This window comes from Equus caballus, unplaced genomic scaffold (genome assembly GCF_041296265.1).
Source record: "Equus caballus isolate H_3958 breed thoroughbred unplaced genomic scaffold, TB-T2T haplotype2-0000811, whole genome shotgun sequence".
Classification (NCBI taxonomy): Eukaryota; Metazoa; Chordata; class Mammalia; order Perissodactyla; family Equidae; genus Equus; species Equus caballus.
Genome location: NW_027222007.1, coordinates 1 through 19,820, shown reverse-complemented (window position 1 = coordinate 19,820; position 19,820 = coordinate 1). Strand labels below are relative to the sequence as shown.

The 19,820-nt window shown below is 69.8% G+C and overlaps 5 non-coding genes across 5 annotated transcripts; all 5 read right to left on the bottom strand.

The window, feature by feature from the left end:
* Positions 1 to 1,358: 1,358 nt before the first annotated feature.
* LOC138922435 (5S ribosomal RNA) lies at positions 1,359 to 1,477 on the bottom strand. Its single transcript, XR_011435522.1, has one exon. It is a non-coding gene; the product is annotated as a 5S ribosomal RNA (ribosomal RNA).
* A 4,100-nt stretch (positions 1,478 to 5,577) lies between these two features.
* Positions 5,578 to 5,696, bottom strand: LOC138922434 (5S ribosomal RNA). Its single transcript, XR_011435521.1, has one exon. It is a non-coding gene; the product is annotated as a 5S ribosomal RNA (ribosomal RNA).
* A 4,045-nt stretch (positions 5,697 to 9,741) lies between these two features.
* Positions 9,742 to 9,860, bottom strand: LOC138922433 (5S ribosomal RNA). The gene has a single exon (XR_011435520.1). It is a non-coding gene; the product is annotated as a 5S ribosomal RNA (ribosomal RNA).
* Positions 9,861 to 13,940: 4,080 nt separating this feature from the next.
* On the bottom strand, positions 13,941 to 14,059 carry LOC138922432 (5S ribosomal RNA). Its single transcript, XR_011435519.1, has one exon. It is a non-coding gene; the product is annotated as a 5S ribosomal RNA (ribosomal RNA).
* A 4,079-nt stretch (positions 14,060 to 18,138) lies between these two features.
* LOC138922431 (5S ribosomal RNA) lies at positions 18,139 to 18,257 on the bottom strand. The gene has a single exon (XR_011435518.1). It is a non-coding gene; the product is annotated as a 5S ribosomal RNA (ribosomal RNA).
* Between the last annotated feature and the right edge of the window lie 1,563 nt (positions 18,258 to 19,820).

The following is a 19,820-nucleotide window of genomic DNA, read 5'->3' as shown; positions in this document are numbered from 1 at the left end:
GTTTATCTGGAGGACTTTTCCCTTCGGGGGTTCAAAGTCCGTTCTCTGAGGCAAGGCTCCCTCTCTGCCTCCCTGTCCTTCCCATTCGCCTCCCCGGAAGCCAGCTCTCCTCCCGGTTTCCTGGATCCCTTGGCCACGGTCCTCTGTTGCAAACACAGGCAGGTGCAAAGAAGATGCGAAGGCTGCCCGAGCCACGCGAACGGAAAGCTGAAGCCAGGGAGCCAGGAAGGGCTGGCTGCTGAGGGAGGACGTGTCCTGTCAGGAGGCTTTTTCAACTCCCTCTGACAGATGCGGCCTGGAGGGGCGGGGCCCGGCCGGGGGCCCTGGGGTGGTAGGGGTCGGGTGTGAGGGGGTGGGTGGGGAGGCGGGGGGGGAGGCGGGAAGAGAGGGAGGCCCCCGAGTGAGGGGACACCAAAAGCCTCAGCCATCAAGACTCCTCATCTTTGCATCCAGCGTTCTCAAACTCAAAACGAACGCAAGCTCATCCACCAGGAGCAACGTAGCAGCGTTTCCAAGCGAGGCAGGACCGCCCGAAGGCGAAAGCAGAATGGGATCCTAGTCAGGTGGAGCTTGAAACTCAGACCCACCCACCCCCCTACCCCCCCCACCACCTCCCCCCCTCCCCGCCACCCCGGGAAGGGGGCTTCTGGAAGGAAAAGCGAGACAAACTGACAGGGACAAACTTAGGTCGGGAAAGGAGTGTTGATTGTGAATGAGCCTCTCAAGGACAAGCGAGCGGGTACCAGGTTTTAGAAGATGACCTGCAGCGGCACAGACGCCAGCAAAGGCAGAAGCCATCCCGTCTTGGGTGAGGTGCCCGAGACGCGCCTCTCTAACCCAGTCCGCCCTGTCCTTGGAGAAGCGGGGCGGTGTCTGGAAAAGCCTGACCAGGTGTCTTTCCTCGTGGGCGGGGCTGGTCGCTTTGGGACCCGTTTGGGCCTCCCGGCACCGCCGTGGAATCCGTTCCACCTGACAGGACGACTCTACCCGGCGGCTGGGGCGGCGGGGGCGGGGCGCCGAGGGAAGGGCTGGGGTGTCACCGGAGCGGGAGCCGAGCGGGTGGGAAGAGGCCGAGGCCAGAGGGAGCCGGCGGGCGGCGTGTGCGGCGTCGGGGTCCCGGTCCCGGGTCCCGGTCCCGGTCCCGCCGGGGCTGGCCCCGATTGGCCCTGGGTTCGGGTGGGGCCGCGAGCTGGAAGGGTTGGGCTGTGGCGGGGAGGGGTTGGGCCCTGCCCATGGGCGGCGCCGGCGGGCCCGCGGTGCGGAGGGTGGCGGGGGGGGTGGGGGAGGGCTGGCTGGAGGGGTGGGGGGCGTCCGCGGAGGACGGAGGGCCGGAGGCGGCAAAAGGCGAGGGAGGCAAAAGCCTACAGCACCCGGTATTCCCAGGCGGTCTCCCATCCAAGTACTAACCAGGCCCGACCCTGCTTAGCTTCCGAGATCAGACGAGATCGGGCGCGTTCAGGGTGGTATGGCCGTAGACGCTGGCGCCTGCCGCCGGCGCCCCTAAGAAGCCGCGCCGCGTCGCCCGGCCCGCGGCTCGCGCGCGCGCCCAGGCCTCTGTGACGCGCACCCCGCCGCCGCCCGGCGCCCCCTGCGCCCGCGCTCGGCCTGCCGCCTTCCTCCCGCTGCTGCCTCCCGCCGCGGCCGCCTCGGGCGCGGCCAGCGGGCCAGCCAAACCCTGCGCTGCCCCGCCCTGCTGCCCTCCCAGGGCGCGGAGGCCTGGAGCAGCCCGGGGTGCGAGGAGGCGGGGCGGGGCGGGCGGCGGTGGGAAACGAGGGGTGGTGGGGGCGGGGATGGGGGCGGGGCGCCTGGCTGGGCGCTCTCCCCCTCGCGGCCCGGGAACACTCCAGGCCGCCCTGGCCGCTCGGATCCGGCGATGGGTCGCAGGAGATGCGGCTGCTGGGAGGTGGGGGGCGCGGGGCACTTGGCCCGAGGCGTCGGGGCGTCGGGCCGCCGGGCCCGTGCTCCTCTGAGTCCCCTCCGGCCCGAGGGGCCTCCCAGCGGGAGCCCTGACCTCTGCGGCGCCGGCCGGGCCCCGACTTGCCCAAACCCAGGCGGAGCCACCGGCGCGACCAGAGGGCGTCAGCGGAAAGCCCGCCGCGCTTGCCCTGAGGGCGCGGGGAGGCGGGGCGGCCACCCTTCCCCCCGCCAGCGCCGCCCAGGAGACCGTCACCCCCGCCCCCCAACCCCACGCCCCTCGCGGGGGACCCTGGACAGCTCCTGCTGGCGCCAGCCCCAGAGACCCAGAGACAGAGACAGAGACAGAGACACGGAGAAACAGAGAAACGGGCGACACGGAGAGGATCCAAGACACGGACCTAGACAGACACCCACCCTGACCCAGAGAGGCTCTGCCCAAGAGCTCGCTTCCCCCCCAGGAGGGCGGTGGTGCTGGAGCTGGGCCCGGGCCAGGAGGCAGGGGCCCCGGGGCTGGCGATCACCCCTGGGGCCCTAGGCCGCGCAGACAGGCTCTCAGGAGTCCCGGGCTCCCGGCATCGCTGCCCCGCCATCGCCCAGGAACCACAGACAGGCACCGGAGCTCGCTGGCGCGCTCTGTCTGCGCTTGCGTGTGCGTGTGCGTGTGCGTGTGCGTGTTGTGCGAGTGGGTGTGTAGGCGTGTGTGTGTGTGTGTGTGTGTGGCGCGCGCGCGCGCGCCTGTGTGTCTGTGTGCCTGTGTGTGTGCGCGTCCGGGTTTGCGTGTTTCCTTTCTCTCCGCTTCTTCACTCTGGCTCTTTTCCTCTTTCTGCCGGGCACCCCCGACCTTACTGAGGTGATAGAAGGAGCAGGCAGAAAAGTCAGGGCCAGAGAACTTGGCACGAGAAAGCAGCTCCATCTACCAGACATGTAGAAGCCCCTCCCCCGACGACCGACCGCAGCGTCCCCGTTCTGCTCAAGTGCCGCTGGGGACGTTGCCCGGGATCTCCCGCCCGCTAGGTCACCGACGAAGGCGCCTCCGTTTTCCCAAGAGCGGCGCTCGCGCCCCAGGACGGAGGGAGGAGCAGCACGGTGGTGACGGGGGAGGAAGAGTCGCGTCCGAAGGCCCGTCGGTGCCTGCCGACGTCCCGGCTCTCCCTGTCCTCGAGACCTCTGGGCTTCAGGGTTCTGTGCCGCAAGGCTTTCCCGCCGCAGCCCCCGGGACCCAGGGCGCGCTGTGTGCGCTGCCCGTCTCCAGCGTTTGGGCCCTGTGGGCCTTCTTGCGTCCCACTGGAAAGGGGACCCTGGGACGGAGAGAAGACGGGCAGGGGGCGGGCTTCGGCAAAGAGAGCGACGGCCATCCACAGACGTCCGACGAGGCCCTCCGGGGCGCCAAGCTCTCCATTTTCCACGGCACGTGTCCTCGTCAGGGTTCTGCCACCTCTCGCCGGCATGCGTAGGCACACCGCTGGTCTTGCGGCCCCAGAGGCGAGGAGGCGAACGCCCCGGAGGCCGAGATTGGCACCCGCGTTCTCGGCTGCTGGGTGGCCAGCACCTAGGAGAGTGTCTGGCCGGAAGCAGCCAGGCGATCGATCCCTGGGTGCTGGATGAGCCTCGGCGGCAAGAAGTAGGCTCGTGGGGAAGGACGGCGGCCGAGGCCCGGGCCCCCACCGAGGCCGCGCTCCGTGCTGAGCGGTCCGCTCACGTGTTTCCCCGCTTGCGTTCTCACCAGCACTCGCCCCCGCAAGGAGGCACGAACTCCAGGACCCCCTCGCACCAGATGAGGAAAGCGCAGCTCAGGGAGGGCACGTCACTCGCGGGAGACGGCGGCCCTTGGGTTTCAGCTCAGGACTTCGGTCTCCCGAGCCTGCGTTTCGGGGCAAGGCTCCGGTCCCGCGCTCCGGGAAACTGACAGGGACGCAGTCCCGCTTCTCCCCGCAGAAGGTGCTCCTCGGAGATCAGATCCGGGGACCCGTCAGAACCACCCCGGGCACGAGCTGGCAGGGAGCGACGCGCACCGCCCCTGCCCCCCCCCATCCCGCAGCCCGCGGCCCGCAGCCCGCAGCCCGCAGCCCGCAGCCCGCAGCCCGCAGCCCGAGGAAGCGAGGAGCAGGCGATAGAGGCGCTGGGTTGGCAGGAGGGGGACACGGGGCCGGCAGGAGAAGCGAACCGCGAAGAGACTCCCTCCCAGGACGACGATGGCTGAACGGGGAGAGGAGGGAGCTTTGGGTCCTCTCTCGTCCTGCTTTGACCGGGATGTCCCCATTTTTCCACAGCGAGCGAGTATGGCTCTTGGATTCGGTGGGGAAGACGTGGTTTATCTGGAGGACTTTTCCCTTCGGGGGTTCAAAGTCCGTTCTCTGAGGCAAGGCTCCCTCTCTGCCTCCCTGTCCTTCCCATCGCCTCCCCGGAAGCCAGCTCTCCTCCCGGTTTCCTGGATCCCTTGGCCACGGTCCTCTGTTGCAAACACAGGCAGGTGCAAAGAAGATGCGAAAGGCTGCCCGAGCCACGCGAACGGAAAAGCTGAAGCCAGGGAGCCAGGAAGGGCTGGCTGCTGAGGGAGGACGTGTCCTGTCAGGAGGCTTTTCAACTCCCTCTGACAGATGCGGCCTGGAGGGGCGGGGCCCGGCCGGGGCCCTGGGGTGGTAGGGGTCGGGTGTGAGGGGGTGGGTGGGGAGGCGGGGGGAGGCGGGAAGAGAGGGAGGCCCCCGAGTGAGGGGACACCAAAAGCCTCAGCCATCAAGACTCCTCATCTTTGCATCCAGCGTTCTCAAACTCAAAACGAACGCAAGCTCATCCACCAGGAGCAACGTAGCAGCGTTTCCAAGCGAGGCAGGACCGCCCGAAGGCGAAAGCAGAATGGGATCCTAGTCAGGTGGAGCTTGAAACTCAGACCCACCCACCCCCCTACCCCCCCACCACCTCCCCCCCTCCCCGCCACCCCGGGAAGGGGGCTTCTGGAAGGAAAAGCGAGACAAACTGACAGGGACAAACTTAGGTCGGGAAAGGAGTGTTGATTGTGAATGAGCCTCTCAAGGACAAGCGAGCGGGTACCAGGTTTTAGAAGATGACCTGCAGCGGCACAGACGCCAGCAAAGGCAGAAGCCATCCCGTCTTGGGTGAGGTGCCCGAGACGCGCCTCTCTAACCCAGTCCGCCCTGTCCTTGGAGAAGCGGGCGGTGTCTGGAAAAGCCTGACCAGGTGTCTTTCCTCGGTGGGCGGGGCTGGTCGCTTTGGGACCCGTTTGGGCCTCCCGGCACCGCCGTGGAATCCGTTCCACCTGACAGGACGACTCTACCCGGCGGCTGGGGCGGCGGGGGCGGGGCGCCGAGGGAAGGGCTGGGGTGTCACCGGAGCGGGAGCCGAGCGGGTGGGAAGAGGCCGAGGCCAGAGGGAGCCGGCGGGCGGCGTGTGCGGCGTCGGGGTCCCGGTCCCGGTCCCGGTCCCGGTCCCGCCGGGCTGGCCCCGATTGGCCCTGGGTTCGGGTGGGGCCGCGAGCTGGAAGGGTTGGGCTGTGGCGGGGAGGGGTTGGGCCCTGCCCATGGGCGGCGCCGGCGGGCCCGCGGTGCGGAGGGTGGCGGGGGGGGTGGGGGAGGGCTGGCTGGAGGGGTGGGGGGCGTCCGCGGAGGACGGAGGCCGGAGGCGGCAAAAGGCGAGGGAGGCAAAAGCCTACAGCACCCGGTATTCCCAGGCGGTCTCCCATCCAAGTACTAACCAGGCCCGACCCTGCTTAGCTTCCGAGATCAGACGAGATCGGGCGCGTTCAGGGTGGTATGGCCGTAGACGCTGGCGCCTGCCGCCGGCGCCCCTAAGAAGCCGCGCCGCGTCGCCCGGCCCGCGGCTCGCGCGCGCGCCCAGGCCTCTGTGACGCGCACCCGCCGCCGCCGGCGCCCCCTGCGCCCGCGCTCGGCCTGCCGCCTTCCTCCCGCTGCTGCCTCCCGCCGCGGCCGCCTCGGGCGCGGCCAGCGGGCCAGCCAAACCCTGCGCTGCCCCGCCCTGCTGCCCTCCCAGGGCGCGGAGGCCTGGAGCAGCCCGGGGTGCGAGGAGGCGGGGCGGGGCGGGCGGCGGTGGGAAACGAGGGGTGGTGGGGGCGGGGATGGGGGCGGGGCGCCTGGCTGGGCGCTCTCCCCTCGCGGCCCGGGAACACTCCAGGCCGCCCTGGCCGCTCGGATCCGGCGATGGGTCGCAGGAGATGCGGCTGCTGGGAGGTGGGGGGCGCGGGGCACTTGGCCCGAGGCGTCGGGGCGTCGGGCCGCCGGGCCCGTGCTCCTCTGAGTCCCCTCCGGCCCGAGGGGCCTCCCAGCGGGAGCCCTGACCTCTGCGGCGCCGGCCGGGCCCCGACTTGCCCAAACCCAGGCGGAGCCACCGGCGCGACCAGAGGGCGTCAGCGGAAGCCCGCCGCGCTGCCCCTGAGGGCGCGGGGAGGCGGGGCGGCCACCCTTCCCCCCGCCAGCGCCGCCCAGGAGACCGGCACCCCGCCCCCAACCCGCCCCTCGCGGGGACCCTGGACAGCTCCTGCTGGCGCCAGCCCAGAGACCCAGAGACAGAGACAGAGACAGAGACACGGAGAAACAGAGAAACGGCGACACGGAGAGGATCCAAGACACGGACCTAGACAGACACCCACCCTGACCCAGAGAGGCTCTGCCCAAGAGCTCGCTTCCCCCCCAGGAGGGCGGTGGTGCTGGAGCTGGGCCCGGGCCAGGAGGCAGGGGCCCCGGGGCTGGCGATCACCCCTGGGGCCCTAGGCCGCGCAGACAGGCTCTCAGGAGTCCCGGGCTCCCGGCATCGCTGCCCCGCCATCGCCCAGGAACCACAGACAGGCACCGGAGCTCGCTGGCGCGCTCTGTCTGCGCTTGCGTGTGCGTGTGCGTGTGCGTGTGCGTGTTGTGCGAGTGGGTGTGTAGGCGTGTGTGTGTGTGTGTGTGTGTGTGCGCGCGCAGCGCGCGCCTGTGTGTCTGTGTGCCTGTGTGTGTGCGCGTCCGGGTTTGCGTGTTCCTTTCTCTCCGCTTCTTCACTCTGGCTCTTTTCCTCTTTCTGCCGGGCACCCCCGACCTTACTGAGGTGATAGAAGGAGCAGGCAGAAAAGTCAGGGCCCAGAGAACTTGGCACGAGAAAGCAGCTCCATCTACCAGACATGTAGAAGCCCCTCCCCGACGACCGACCGCAGCGTCCCCGTTCTGCTCAAGTGCCGCTGGGGACGTTGCCCGGGATCTCCCGCCCGCTAGGTCACCGACGAAGGCGCCTCCGTTTTCCCAAGAGCGCGCTCGCGCCCAGGACGGAGGGAGGAGCAGCACGGTGTGACGACGGGGAGGAAGAGTCGCGTCCGAAGGCCCGTCGGTGCCTGCCGACGTCCCGGCTCTCCCTGTCTCGAGACCTCTGGGCTTCAGGGTTCTGTGCCGCAAGGCTTTCCCGCCGCAGCCCCCGGGACCCAGGGCGCGCTGTGTGCGCTGCCCGTCTCCAGCGTTTGGGCCCTGTGGGCCTTCTTGCGTCCCACTGGAAAGGGGACCCTGGGACGGAGAGAAGACGGGCAGGGGGCGGGCTTCGGCAAAGAGAGCGACGGCCATCCACAGACGTCCGACGAGGCCCTCCGGGGCGCCAAGCTCTCCATTTTCCACGGCACGTGTCCTCGTCAGGTTCTGCCACCTCTCGCCGGCATGCGTAGGCACACCGCTGGTCTTGCGGCCCCAGAGGCGAGGAGGCGAACGCCCCGGAGGCCGAGATTGGCACCCGCGTTCTCGGCTGCTGGGTGGCCAGCACCTAGGAGAGTGTCTGGCCGGAAGCAGCCAGGCGATCGATCCCTGGGTGCTGGATGAGCCTCGGCGGCAAGAAGTAGGCTCGTGGGGAAGGACGGCGGCCGAGGCCCGGGCCCCCACCGAGGCCGCGCTCCGTGCTGAGCGGTCCGCTCCGTGTTTCCCGCTTGCGTTCTCACCAGCACTCGCCCCCGCAAGGAGGCACGAACTCCAGGACCCCCTCGCACCAGATGAGGAAAGCGCAGCTCAGGGAGGGCACGTCACTCGCGGGAGACGGCGGCCCTTGGGTTTCAGCTCAGGACTTCGGTCTCCCGAGCCTGCGTTTCGGGGCAAGGCTCCGGTCCCGCGCTCCGGGAAACTGACAGGGACGCAGTCCCGCTTCTCCCCGCAGAAGGTGCTCCTCGGAGATCAGATCCGGGGACCCGTCAGAACCACCCCGGGCACGAGCTGGCAGGGAGCGACGCGCACCGCCCCTCCCCCCCCATCCCGCAGCCCGCAGCCCGCAGCCCGCAGCCCGCAGCCCGCAGCCCGAGGAAGCGAGGAGCAGGCGATAGAGGCGCTGGGTTGGCAGGAGGGGAAACGGGGCCGGCAGGAGAAGCGAACCGCGGAGAGACTCCCTCCCAGGACGACGATGGCTGAACGGGGAGAGGAGGGAGCTTTGGGTCCTCTCTCGTCCTGCTTTGACCGGGATGTCCCCATTTTTCCACAGCGAGCGAGTATGGCTCTTGGATTCGGTGGGGAAGACGTGGTTTATCTGGAGGACTTTTCCCTTCGGGGGTTCAAAGTCCGTTCTCTGAGGCAAGGCTCCCTCTCTGCCTCCCTGTCCTTCCCATTCGCCTCCCCGGAAGCCAGCTCTCCTCCCGGTTTCCTGGATCCCTTGGCCACGGTCCTCTGTTGCAAACACAGGCAGGTGCAAAGAAGATGCGAAAGGCTGCCCGAGCCACGCGAACGGAAAGCTGAAGCCAGGGAGCCAGGAAGGGCTGGCTGCTGAGGGAGGACGTGTCCTGTCAGGAGGCTTTTCAACTCCCTCTGACAGATGCGGCCTGGAGGGGCGGGGCCCGGCCGGGGCCCTGGGGTGGTAGGGGTCGGGTGTGAGGGGGTGGGTGGGGAGGCGGGGGGAGGCGGGAAGAGAGGGAGGCCCCCGAGTGAGGGGACACCAAAAGCCTCAGCCATCAAGACTCCTCATCTTTGCATCCAGCGTTCTCAAACTCAAAACGAACGCAAGCTCATCCACCAGGAGCAACGTAGCAGCGTTTCCAAGCGAGGCAGGACCGCCCGAAGGCGAAAGCAGAATGGGATCCCAGTCAGGTGGAGCTTGAAACTCAGACCCACCCACCCCCCTACCCCCCCACCCCGGGAAGGGGGCTTCTGGAAGGAAAAGCGAGACAAACTGACAGGGACAAACTTAGGTCGGGAAAGGAGTGTTGATTGTGAATGAGCCTCTCAAGGACAAGCGAGCGGGTACCAGGTTTTAGAAGATGACCTGCAGCGGCACAGACGCCAGCAAAGGCAGAAGCCATCCCGTCTTGGGTGAGGTGCCCGAGACGCGCCTCTCTAACCCAGTCCGCCCTGTCCTTGGAGAAGCGGGCGGTGTCTGGAAAAGCCTGACCAGGTGTCTTTCCTCGGTGGGCGGGGCTGGTCGCTTTGGGACCCGTTTGGGCCTCCCGGCACCGCCGTGGAATCCGTTCCACCTGACAGGACGACTCTACCCGGCGGCTGGGGCGGCGGGGGCGGGGCGCCGAGGGAAGGGCTGGGGTGTCACCGGAGCGGGAGCCGAGCGGGTGGGAAGAGGCCGAGGCCAGAGGGAGCCGGCGGGCGGCGTGTGCGGCGTCGGGGTCCCGGTCCCGGTCCCGGTCCCGGTCCCGCCGGGCTGGCCCCGATTGGCCCTGGGTTCGGGTGGGGCCGCGAGCTGGAAGGGTTGGGCTGTGGCGGGGAGGGGTTGGGCCCTGCCCATGGGCGGCGCCGGCGGGCCCGCGGTGCGGAGGGTGGCGGGGGGGGTGGGGGAGGGCTGGCTGGAGGGGTGGGGGGCGTCCGCGGAGGACGGAGGCCGGAGGCGGCAAAAGGCGAGGGAGGCAAAAGCCTACAGCACCCGGTATTCCCAGGCGGTCTCCCATCCAAGTACTAACCAGGCCCGACCCTGCTTAGCTTCCGAGATCAGACGAGATCGGGCGCGTTCAGGGTGGTATGGCCGTAGACGCTGGCGCCTGCCGCCGGCGCCCCTAAGAAGCCGCGCCGCGTCGCCCGGCCCGCGGCTCGCGCGCGCGCCCAGGCCTCTGTGACGCGCACCCGCCGCCGCCGGCGCCCCCTGCGCCCGCGCTCGGCCTGCCGCCTTCCTCCCGCTGCTGCCTCCCGCCGCGGCCGCCTCGGGCGCGGCCAGCGGGCCAGCCAAACCCTGCGCTGCCCCGCCCTGCTGCCCTCCCAGGGCGCGGAGGCCTGGAGCAGCCCGGGGTGCGAGGAGGCGGGGCGGGGCGGGCGGCGGTGGGAAACGAGGGGTGGTGGGGGCGGGGATGGGGGCGGGGCGCCTGGCTGGGCGCTCTCCCCTCGCGGCCCGGGAACACTCCAGGCCGCCCTGGCCGCTCGGATCCGGCGATGGGTCGCAGGAGATGCGGCTGCTGGGAGGTGGGGGGCGCGGGGCACTTGGCCCGAGGCGTCGGGGCGTCGGGCCGCCGGGCCCGTGCTCCTCTGAGTCCCCTCCGGCCCGAGGGGCCTCCCAGCGGGAGCCCTGACCTCTGCGGCGCCGGCCGGGCCCCGACTTGCCCAAACCCAGGCGGAGCCACCGGCGCGACCAGAGGGCGTCAGCGGAAGCCCGCCGCGCTGCCCCTGAGGGCGCGGGGAGGCGGGGCGGCCACCCTTCCCCCCGCCAGCGCCGCCCAGGAGACCGGCACCCCGCCCCCAACCCGCCCCTCGCGGGGACCCTGGACAGCTCCTGCTGGCGCCAGCCCAGAGACCCAGAGACAGAGACAGAGACAGAGACACGGAGAAACAGAGAAACGGCGACACGGAGAGGATCCAAGACACGGACCTAGACAGACACCCACCCTGACCCAGAGAGGCTCTGCCCAAGAGCTCGCTTCCCCCCCAGGAGGGCGGTGGTGCTGGAGCTGGGCCCGGGCCAGGAGGCAGGGGCCCCGGGGCTGGCGATCACCCCTGGGGCCCTAGGCCGCGCAGACAGGCTCTCAGGAGTCCCGGGCTCCCGGCATCGCTGCCCCGCCATCGCCCAGGAACCACAGACAGGCACCGGAGCTCGCTGGCGCGCTCTGTCTGCGCTTGCGTGTGCGTGTGCGTGTGCGTGTGCGTGTTGTGCGAGTGGGTGTGTAGGCGTGTGTGTGTGTGTGTGTGTGTGTGTGCGCGCGCGCGCGCCTGTGTGTCTGTGTGCCTGTGTGTGTGCGCGTCCGGGTTTGCGTGTTCCTTTCTCTCCGCTTCTTCACTCTGGCTCTTTTCCTCTTTCTGCCGGGCACCCCCGACCTTACTGAGGTGATAGAAGGAGCAGGCAGAAAAGTCAGGGCCCAGAGAACTTGGCACGAGAAAGCAGCTCCATCTACCAGACATGTAGAAGCCCCTCCCCGACGACCGACCGCAGCGTCCCCGTTCTGCTCAAGTGCCGCTGGGGACGTTGCCCGGGATCTCCCGCCCGCTAGGTCACCGACGAAGGCGCCTCCGTTTTCCCAAGAGCGCGCTCGCGCCCAGGACGGAGGGAGGAGCAGCACGGTGTGACGACGGGGAGGAAGAGTCGCGTCCGAAGGCCCGTCGGTGCCTGCCGACGTCCCGGCTCTCCCTGTCTCGAGACCTCTGGGCTTCAGGGTTCTGTGCCGCAAGGCTTTCCCGCCGCAGCCCCCGGGACCCAGGGCGCGCTGTGTGCGCTGCCCGTCTCCAGCGTTTGGGCCCTGTGGGCCTTCTTGCGTCCCACTGGAAAGGGGACCCTGGGACGGAGAGAAGACGGGCAGGGGGCGGGCTTCGGCAAAGAGAGCGACGGCCATCCACAGACGTCCGACGAGGCCCTCCGGGGCGCCAAGCTCTCCATTTTCCACGGCACGTGTCCTCGTCAGGTTCTGCCACCTCTCGCCGGCATGCGTAGGCACACCGCTGGTCTTGCGGCCCCAGAGGCGAGGAGGCGAACGCCCCGGAGGCCGAGATTGGCACCCGCGTTCTCGGCTGCTGGGTGGCCAGCACCTAGGAGAGTGTCTGGCCGGAAGCAGCCAGGCGATCGATCCCTGGGTGCTGGATGAGCCTCGGCGGCAAGAAGTAGGCTCGTGGGGAAGGACGGCGGCCGAGGCCCGGGCCCCCACCGAGGCCGCGCTCCGTGCTGAGCGGTCCGCTCCGTGTTTCCCGCTTGCGTTCTCACCAGCACTCGCCCCCGCAAGGAGGCACGAACTCCAGGACCCCCTCGCACCAGATGAGGAAAGCGCAGCTCAGGGAGGGCACGTCACTCGCGGGAGACGGCGGCCCTTGGGTTTCAGCTCAGGACTTCGGTCTCCCGAGCCTGCGTTTCGGGGCAAGGCTCCGGTCCCGCGCTCCGGGAAACTGACAGGGACGCAGTCCCGCTTCTCCCCGCAGAAGGTGCTCCTCGGAGATCAGATCCGGGGACCCGTCAGAACCACCCCGGGCACGAGCTGGCAGGGAGCGACGCGCACCGCCCCTGCCCCCCCATCCCGCAGCCCGCGGCCCGCAGCCCGCAGCCCGCAGCCCGCAGCCCGCAGCCCGCAGCCCGAGGAAGCGAGGAGCAGGCGATAGAGGCGCTGGGTTGGCAGGAGGGGACACGGGGCCGGCAGGAGAAGCGAACCGCGAAGAGACTCCCTCCCAGGACGACGATGGCTGAACGGGGAGAGGAGGGAGCTTTGGGTCCTCTCTCGTCCTGCTTTGACCGGGATGTCCCCATTTTTCCACAGCGAGCGAGTATGGCTCTTGGATTCGGTGGGGAAGACGTGGTTTATCTGGAGGACTTTTCCCTTCGGGGGTTCAAAGTCCGTTCTCTGAGGCAAGGCTCCCTCTCTGCCTCCCTGTCCTTCCCATTCGCCTCCCCGGAAGCCAGCTCTCCTCCCGGTTTCCTGGATCCCTTGGCCACGGTCCTCTGTTGCAAACACAGGCAGGTGCAAAGAAGATGCGAAAGGCTGCCCGAGCCACGCGAACGGAAAGCTGAAGCCAGGGAGCCAGGAAGGGCTGGCTGCTGAGGGAGGACGTGTCCTGTCAGGAGGCTTTTCAACTCCCTCTGACAGATGCGGCCTGGAGGGGCGGGGCCCGGCCGGGGCCCTGGGGTGGTAGGGGTCGGGTGTGAGGGGGTGGGTGGGGAGGCGGGGGGAGGCGGGAAGAGAGGGAGGCCCCCGAGTGAGGGGACACCAAAAGCCTCAGCCATCAAGACTCCTCATCTTTGCATCCAGCGTTCTCAAACTCAAAACGAACGCAAGCTCATCCACCAGGAGCAACGTAGCAGCGTTTCCAAGCGAGGCAGGACCGCCCGAAGGCGAAAGCAGAATGGGATCCTAGTCAGGTGGAGCTTGAAACTCAGACCCACCCACCCCCCTACCCCCCCACCACCTCCCCCCCTCCCCGCCACCCCGGGAAGGGGGCTTCTGGAAGGAAAAGCGAGACAAACTGACAGGGACAAACTTAGGTCGGGAAAGGAGTGTTGATTGTGAATGAGCCTCTCAAGGACAAGCGAGCGGGTACCAGGTTTTAGAAGATGACCTGCAGCGGCACAGACGCCAGCAAAGGCAGAAGCCATCCCGTCTTGGGTGAGGTGCCCGAGACGCGCCTCTCTAACCCAGTCCGCCCTGTCCTTGGAGAAGCGGGCGGTGTCTGGAAAAGCCTGACCAGGTGTCTTTCCTCGGTGGGCGGGGCTGGTCGCTTTGGGACCCGTTTGGGCCTCCCGGCACCGCCGTGGAATCCGTTCCACCTGACAGGACGACTCTACCCGGCGGCTGGGGCGGCGGGGGCGGGGCGCCGAGGGAAGGGCTGGGGTGTCACCGGAGCGGGAGCCGAGCGGGTGGGAAGAGGCCGAGGCCAGAGGGAGCCGGCGGGCGGCGTGTGCGGCGTCGGGGTCCCGGTCCCGGTCCCGGTCCCGGTCCCGCCGGGCTGGCCCCGATTGGCCCTGGGTTCGGGTGGGGCCGCGAGCTGGAAGGGTTGGGCTGTGGCGGGGAGGGGTTGGGCCCTGCCCATGGGCGGCGCCGGCGGGCCCGCGGTGCGGAGGGTGGCGGGGGGGGTGGGGGAGGGCTGGCTGGAGGGGTGGGGGGCGTCCGCGGAGGACGGAGGCCGGAGGCGGCAAAAGGCGAGGGAGGCAAAAGCCTACAGCACCCGGTATTCCCAGGCGGTCTCCCATCCAAGTACTAACCAGGCCCGACCCTGCTTAGCTTCCGAGATCAGACGAGATCGGGCGCGTTCAGGGTGGTATGGCCGTAGACGCTGGCGCCTGCCGCCGGCGCCCCTAAGAAGCCGCGCCGCGTCGCCCGGCCCGCGGCTCGCGCGCGCGCCCAGGCCTCTGTGACGCGCACCCGCCGCCGCCGGCGCCCCCTGCGCCCGCGCTCGGCCTGCCGCCTTCCTCCCGCTGCTGCCTCCCGCCGCGGCCGCCTCGGGCGCGGCCAGCGGGCCAGCCAAACCCTGCGCTGCCCCGCCCTGCTGCCCTCCCAGGGCGCGGAGGCCTGGAGCAGCCCGGGGTGCGAGGAGGCGGGGCGGGGCGGGCGGCGGTGGGAAACGAGGGGTGGTGGGGGCGGGGATGGGGGCGGGGCGCCTGGCTGGGCGCTCTCCCCTCGCGGCCCGGGAACACTCCAGGCCGCCCTGGCCGCTCGGATCCGGCGATGGGTCGCAGGAGATGCGGCTGCTGGGAGGTGGGGGGCGCGGGGCACTTGGCCCGAGGCGTCGGGGCGTCGGGCCGCCGGGCCCGTGCTCCTCTGAGTCCCCTCCGGCCCGAGGGGCCTCCCAGCGGGAGCCCTGACCTCTGCGGCGCCGGCCGGGCCCCGACTTGCCCAAACCCAGGCGGAGCCACCGGCGCGACCAGAGGGCGTCAGCGGAAGCCCGCCGCGCTGCCCCTGAGGGCGCGGGGAGGCGGGGCGGCCACCCTTCCCCCCGCCAGCGCCGCCCAGGAGACCGGCACCCCGCCCCCAACCCGCCCCTCGCGGGGACCCTGGACAGCTCCTGCTGGCGCCAGCCCAGAGACCCAGAGACAGAGACAGAGACAGAGACACGGAGAAACAGAGAAACGGCGACACGGAGAGGATCCAAGACACGGACCTAGACAGACACCCACCCTGACCCAGAGAGGCTCTGCCCAAGAGCTCGCTTCCCCCCCAGGAGGGCGGTGGTGCTGGAGCTGGGCCCGGGCCAGGAGGCAGGGGCCCCGGGGCTGGCGATCACCCCTGGGGCCCTAGGCCGCGCAGACAGGCTCTCAGGAGTCCCGGGCTCCCGGCATCGCTGCCCCGCCATCGCCCAGGAACCACAGACAGGCACCGGAGCTCGCTGGCGCGCTCTGTCTGCGCTTGCGTGTGCGTGTGCGTGTGCGTGTGCGTGTTGTGCGAGTGGGTGTGTAGGCGTGTGTGTGTGTGTGTGTGTGTGCGCGCGCGCGCGCGCCTGTGTGTCTGTGTGCCTGTGTGTGTGCGCGTCCGGGTTTGCGTGTTCCTTTCTCTCCGCTTCTTCACTCTGGCTCTTTTCCTCTTTCTGCCGGGCACCCCCGACCTTACTGAGGTGATAGAAGGAGCAGGCAGAAAAGTCAGGGCCCAGAGAACTTGGCACGAGAAAGCAGCTCCATCTACCAGACATGTAGAAGCCCCTCCCCGACGACCGACCGCAGCGTCCCCGTTCTGCTCAAGTGCCGCTGGGGACGTTGCCCGGGATCTCCCGCCCGCTAGGTCACCGACGAAGGCGCCTCCGTTTTCCCAAGAGCGCGCTCGCGCCCAGGACGGAGGGAGGAGCAGCACGGTGTGACGACGGGGAGGAAGAGTCGCGTCCGAAGGCCCGTCGGTGCCTGCCGACGTCCCGGCTCTCCCTGTCTCGAGACCTCTGGGCTTCAGGGTTCTGTGCCGCAAGGCTTTCCCGCCGCAGCCCCCGGGACCCAGGGCGCGCTGTGTGCGCTGCCCGTCTCCAGCGTTTGGGCCCTGTGGGCCTTCTTGCGTCCCACTGGAAAGGGGACCCTGGGACGGAGAGAAGACGGGCAGGGGGGCGGGCTTCGGCAAAGAGAGCGACGGCCATCCACAGACGTCCGACGAGGCCCTCCGGGGCGCCAAGCTCTCCATTTTCCACGGCACGTGTCCTCGTCAGGTTCTGCCACCTCTCGCCGGCATGCGTAGGCACACCGCTGGTCTTGCGGCCCCAGAGGCGAGGAGGCGAACGCCCCGGAGGCCGAGATTGGCACCCGCGTTCTCGGCTGCTGGGTGGCCAGCACCTAGGAGAGTGTCTGGCCGGAAGCAGCCAGGCGATCGATCCCTGGGTGCTGGATGAGCCTCGGCGGCAAGAAGTAGGCTCGTGGGGAAGGACGGCGGCCGAGGCCCGGGCCCCCACCGAGGCCGCGCTCCGTGCTGAGCGGTCCGCTCCGTGTTTCCCGCTTGCGTTCTCACCAGCACTCGCCCCCGCAAGGAGGCACGAACTCCAGGACCCCCTCGCACCAGATGAGGAAAGCGCAGCTCAGGGAGGGCACGTCACTCGCGGGAGACGGCGGCCCTTGGGTTTCAGCTCAGGACTTCGGTCTCCCGAGCCTGCGTTTCGGGGCAAGGCTCCGGTCCCGCGCTCCGGGAAACTGACAGGGACGCAGTCCCGCTTCTCCCCGCAGAAGGTGCTCCTCGGAGATCAGATCCGGGGACCCGTCAGAACCACCCCGGGCACGAGCTGGCAGGGAGCGACGCGCACCGCCCCTGCCCCCCCATCCCGCAGCCCGCGGCCCGCAGCCCGCAGCCCGCAGCCCGCAGCCCGCAGCCCGCAGCCCGAGGAAGCGAGGAGCAGGCGATAGAGGCGCTGGGTTGGCAGGAGGGGACACGGGGCCGGCAGGAGAAGCGAACCGCGAAGAGACTCCCTCCCAGGACGACGATGGCTGAACGGGGAGAGGAGGGAGCTTTGGGTCCTCTCTCGTCCTGCTTTGACCGGGATGTCCCCATTTTTCCACAGCGAGCGAGTATGGCTCTTGGATTCGGTGGGGAAGACGTGGTTTATCTGGAGGACTTTTCCCTTCGGGGGTTCAAAGTCCGTTCTCTGAGGCAAGGCTCCCTCTCTGCCTCCCTGTCCTTCCCATTCGCCTCCCCGGAAGCCAGCTCTCCTCCCGGTTTCCTGGATCCCTTGGCCACGGTCCTCTGTTGCAAACACAGGCAGGTGCAAAGAAGATGCGAAAGGCTGCCCGAGCCACGCGAACGGAAAGCTGAAGCCAGGGAGCCAGGAAGGGCTGGCTGCTGAGGGAGGACGTGTCCTGTCAGGAGGCTTTTCAACTCCCTCTGACAGATGCGGCCTGGAGGGGCGGGGCCCGGCCGGGGCCCTGGGGTGGTAGGGGTCGGGTGTGAGGGGGTGGGTGGGGAGGCGGGGGGAGGCGGGAAGAGAGGGAGGCCCCCGAGTGAGGGGACACCAAAAGCCTCAGCCATCAAGACTCCTCATCTTTGCATCCAGCGTTCTCAAACTCAAAACGAACGCAAGCTCATCCACCAGGAGCAACGTAGCAGCGTTTCCAAGCGAGGCAGGACCGCCCGAAGGCGAAAGCAGAATGGGATCCTAGTCAGGTGGAGCTTGAAACTCAGACCCACCCACCCCCCTACCCCCCCACCACCTCCCCCCCTCCCCGCCACCCCGGGAAGGGGGCTTCTGGAAGGAAAAGCGAGACAAACTGACAGGGACAAACTTAGGTCGGGAAAGGAGTGTTGATTGTGAATGAGCCTCTCAAGGACAAGCGAGCGGGTACCAGGTTTTAGAAGATGACCTGCAGCGGCACAGACGCCAGCAAAGGCAGAAGCCATCCCGTCTTGGGTGAGGTGCCCGAGACGCGCCTCTCTAACCCAGTCCGCCCTGTCCTTGGAGAAGCGGGCGGTGTCTGGAAAAGCCTGACCAGGTGTCTTTCCTCGGTGGGCGGGGCTGGTCGCTTTGGGACCCGTTTGGGCCTCCCGGCACCGCCGTGGAATCCGTTCCACCTGACAGGACGACTCTACCCGGCGGCTGGGGCGGCGGGGGCGGGGCGCCGAGGGAAGGGCTGGGGTGTCACCGGAGCGGGAGCCGAGCGGGTGGGAAGAGGCCGAGGCCAGAGGGAGCCGGCGGGCGGCGTGTGCGGCGTCGGGGTCCCGGTCCCGGTCCCGGTCCCGGTCCCGCCGGGCTGGCCCCGATTGGCCCTGGGTTCGGGTGGGGCCGCGAGCTGGAAGGGTTGGGCTGTGGCGGGGAGGGGTTGGGCCCTGCCCATGGGCGGCGCCGGCGGGCCCGCGGTGCGGAGGGTGGCGGGGGGGGTGGGGGAGGGCTGGCTGGAGGGGTGGGGGGCGTCCGCGGAGGACGGAGGCCGGAGGCGGCAAAAGGCGAGGGAGGCAAAAGCCTACAGCACCCGGTATTCCCAGGCGGTCTCCCATCCAAGTACTAACCAGGCCCGACCCTGCTTAGCTTCCGAGATCAGACGAGATCGGGCGCGTTCAGGGTGGTATGGCCGTAGACGCTGGCGCCTGCCGCCGGCGCCCCTAAGAAGCCGCGCCGCGTCGCCCGGCCCGCGGCTCGCGCGCGCGCCCAGGCCTCTGTGACGCGCACCCGCCGCCGCCGGCGCCCCCTGCGCCCGCGCTCGGCCTGCCGCCTTCCTCCCGCTGCTGCCTCCCGCCGCGGCCGCCTCGGGCGCGGCCAGCGGGCCAGCCAAACCCTGCGCTGCCCCGCCCTGCTGCCCTCCCAGGGCGCGGAGGCCTGGAGCAGCCCGGGGTGCGAGGAGGCGGGGCGGGGCGGGCGGCGGTGGGAAACGAGGGGTGGTGGGGGCGGGGATGGGGGCGGGGCGCCTGGCTGGGCGCTCTCCCCTCGCGGCCCGGGAACACTCCAGGCCGCCCTGGCCGCTCGGATCCGGCGATGGGTCGCAGGAGATGCGGCTGCTGGAGGTGGGGGGCGCGGGGCACTTGGCCCGAGGCGTCGGGGCGTCGGGCCGCCGGGCCCGTGCTCCTCTGAGTCCCCTCCGGCCCGAGGGGCCTCCCAGCGGGAGCCCTGACCTCTGCGGCGCCGGCCGGGCCCCGACTTGCCCAAACCCAGGCGGAGCCACCGGCGCGACCAGAGGGCGTCAGCGGAAGCCCGCCGCGCTGCCCCTGAGGGCGCGGGGAGGCGGGGCGGCCACCCTTCCCCCCGCCAGCGCCGCCCAGGAGACCGGCACCCCGCCCCCAACCCGCCCCTCGCGGGGACCCTGGACAGCTCCTGCTGGCGCCAGCCCAGAGACCCAGAGACAGAGACAGAGACAGAGACACGGAGAAACAGAGAAACGGCGACACGGAGAGGATCCAAGACACGGACCTAGACAGACACCCACCCTGACCCAGAGAGGCTCTGCCCAAGAGCTCGCTTCCCCCCCAGGAGGGCGGTGGTGCTGGAGCTGGGCCCGGGCCAGGAGGCAGGGGCCCCGGGGCTGGCGATCACCCCTGGGGCCCTAGGCCGCGCAGACAGGCTCTCAGGAGTCCCGGGCTCCCGGCATCGCTGCCCCGCCATCGCCCAGGAACCACAGACAGGCACCGGAGCTCGCTGGCGCGCTCTGTCTGCGCTTGCGTGTGCGTGGTGCGTGGTGCGTGTGCGTGTTGTGCGAGTGGGTGTGTAGGCGTGTGTGTGTGTGTGTGTGTGTGCGCGCGCGCGCGCGCCTGTGTGTCTGTGTGCCTGTGTGTGTGCGCGTCCGGGTTTGCGTGTTCCTTTCTCTCCGCTTCTTCACTCTGGCTCTTTTCCTCTTTCTGCCGGGCACCCCCGACCTTACTGAGGTGATAGAAGGAGCAGGCAGAAAAGTCAGGGCCCAGAGAACTTGGCACGAGAAAGCAGCTCCATCTACCAGACATGTAGAAGCCCCTCCCCGACGACCGACCGCAGCGTCCCCGTTCTGCTCAAGTGCCGCTGGGGACGTTGCCCGGGATCTCCCGCCCGCTAGGTCACCGACGAAGGCGCCTCCGTTTTCCCAAGAGCGCGCTCGCGCCCAGGACGGAGGGAGGAGCAGCACGGTGTGACGACGGGGAGGAAGAGTCGCGTCCGAAGGCCCGTCGGTGCCTGCCG